We start from the raw sequence: 2,977 nt of genomic DNA, 5'->3' as shown, positions 1-2,977 counted from the left end.
TTTTAACTTTCTGTACGAAGCTGTAGCCACCCTGCAAGTCACGTGTACAATGTACATGCAATTAACTTTTTATAGAGGGAGAATCATACACACAATTAACTCAAATGGATTGGATGTGATTCTATTATTTCCAGCATAAGAGCATCTCCAACGGCAGCCGGCAAATTTCCTCCCGCTTCCTTCCGTGGAGGACGACATCAAACGCCATCGGCATACATTTTCACAACTCTAACCAACCAGATGAAATTCATGCAAACACGGACTGTTTTCATATAAGCATGCAGGATTTCGTATAAAAAACCGGATCTTCATATAAACATGATGGATTCCATTACATTTACATGAACTAAGCGGTGCTAATACGGCTCTACGCTATCTCTATCTCTATGTCTACTCTACTCTTAAAAAAACAGAGTTGTTGATGATGGTGTGACTGCCATCCTGCAGTATAGGCCGTCCGATTTATATTTGACGGATAGGAAGGAAACTATGGCAATTTTGCAAAAAAATACCCACACCCCTCTTATACTAGCAAGATGCCCGTGTGTTGCACGGAACATCAAGATCTTGTGGGAGAAAAGGATGAACGAAGGAAGGCCTTATCTGCAAATGTGGAGAGGAGTGTGGGTAAATTGTCATAGTTTCCTTCCTATCCGTTAGATATAGGTCAGACGACCCATATTGCAAGATGGCAGGCACACCATCATCACCAACTCTGTTTTTTTATAGGCCGTCTGATTTATATATGATGGATAGGAAGAAAACTATGGCAATTTTGCAAAAAGAAACCTACCCCCTCTTCACATTTGCAAATAAGGCCTTCCCTCATTCATCCTTTTCTCTCACAAGATAAACTACTCATACAAATGCATCTTGATGTTCTGTGCAATGCACGAGGATGTTTCCTTGGGGGTCTCTCCAGCGCAGCATGGCCATAGTTGCAAGTTGACGCCCCTTGAGATGCCGATGTTGAGGGGCACTCGGATTTTGTCCGATGAGCAGGTAAGATGAGTTTGATCACGTAGTAAATGCATTCTAAAGACTACTTCCGTGTCCATTTCCTAATTCTCCCCGTTCCCAGTGTTTCATAGGTTAGGCTCGATGCGAGTGGAGATTTGCTTGCATATGTACGGGAGGGTACCAACATCAATTTGCACAACATTTACAACGATGACACCATTCTCATAGAACCTTTGTCCAACATTGGGATCAGCCATGTAATAGGCCACCGCCTGAATTGGTACGATGGAACCACGGTGAGATTGAAGAAGATAGCACGAACCTTGCACATGGCGGTCAAAGGTGGACGATGCTGTCTGCGGCTGATTTGTTGCCGTACGAGTACGAAGACGCTGTGCTCCTTTCTAACCGCATCTTCGCGGTGACAAACCAGGGGACTTGTTTTGTATGGGACACATCCAACGGTATACTCCCTCTCTCCTAGTTTATTTGTTTTGAATTTTTTCGTTTTATAAGTTTCAAATTCAAATTTAGAGCTCCCCATCACATGTTGAGATTACAATGTCCATTAAATCGTTGCGTGCATGTATAGTAAAGAAACAAATCTCGAGTTTGCCACGAGTTCGTGCAGCGGTAGCACCACAAGGCCTGGCGCAGGAGTTACATTTATCTCTCGGGGCCCTCGGGTATGAGCTTCAGCGCCTTACGAAACCTGCCTTTGAGTCAATAACATGTGGACCCGATAGGTGGCTGGTCCACATGTAAATGCTCCCGAAGGCAGAGGGGCAGTGGGGCCGAGAGGGATAATCCGCAGGTCGGGGGACGTGTGGTGTAATGGGTTTGAGCGGCGTCGTGGGAATCGTGTGTGGCTGTGGTAGAAACTTGATGCTCGCCGCATTTCAGTTGGCCCACATGTCATGCACACAAAGGAAGAGGGGCGGTGCAGCCGAGATGGGTGAGGCGCACGTCGGGGGACGTGGTGCCGTGGGTTGGAGCGGCGTCATGGGAATCGCGAGTGGCAGTGGATGAAACGTGATGGTCGCCGTAGTTGAACTTCCATGGACAAGCTGTCATGTCTACGGACACATGCATTGCATGCCGATCACTGAAAGGACTAGTAGAGAAAGCTAGGCGGATACATAGTTCCTTATAGTCAAGCGGACCCACACTACTACTTGTTCCAAAGACATGCACACCATCGAAATAGTCCATCTATATCAATATACATAGAGAGGGAATATTTTTTTACAAGAGAGGAAATAGTTCATCCATCCATAATGCCCTGCTGCTGGTGCAACTTCTTCTTCTTACGGCTTCGCAACAAGCTCTCTGGACCTTGCAGTTATCTCGAAACTCACACGGGCATCGAGGGCAGCATATTTTATCTGCTCATACGTCAAGGGATAATTCTCCCATCCAGTCGACCTTAATGCCAACGTCTCGTCACCCTTCTGAAGATTTGTTCCGAGCACAAATTTTGCTACATCGAATAGGGATGGTGTCAGTTTATCACAATCTTCTACATGAATTTTTATTTTGGTTTGTAGGTCAGCAATGCTTTTCAAATCAAGGTTGTACAGCTCCAACTTCTGTTTGTCCCCTGTGATGGCTGCCCCATAGAAGTATATGTCCTCCCGTGACAAGAAATCGTGAAGCTCACCTGGTACGGAGGGCGCGTGTATGATGTGGTACACCAAAACATCATCTTTGAGGCACAACTGAAGGACGGCGGCGCGTTGGATCTTCCCAGTGGCACGCTCCGTGTACTCTGCGTCGAGACCGATGACCTTCATCTCCACCTTTTGGAGGGAGTTGGATACATTGTTGATCCACTTTCGAACAACCCTTGGGTGGTCGGTGACTGTGGCAACTATGCTCAACGATCCTTCGACGAGGACATGTTGGACGTTAAAAACCTGCATCTCGATCTCTTTCGCCATTTGGAACCGCCGGACCGGAGGGCTATGGTTTGGAGAATTAGGATTAGATGGCTAGTCTAACTGAAGAAGATGATTAT

The sequence above is a fragment of the Triticum urartu genome, chromosome 5A (genome assembly GCF_056163025.1).
Source record: "Triticum urartu cultivar PI428250 chromosome 5A, HENAU_Tu73, whole genome shotgun sequence".
NCBI classification, from domain to species: Eukaryota; Viridiplantae; Streptophyta; class Magnoliopsida; order Poales; family Poaceae; genus Triticum; species Triticum urartu.
This window is presented reverse-complemented; position numbering follows the sequence as displayed.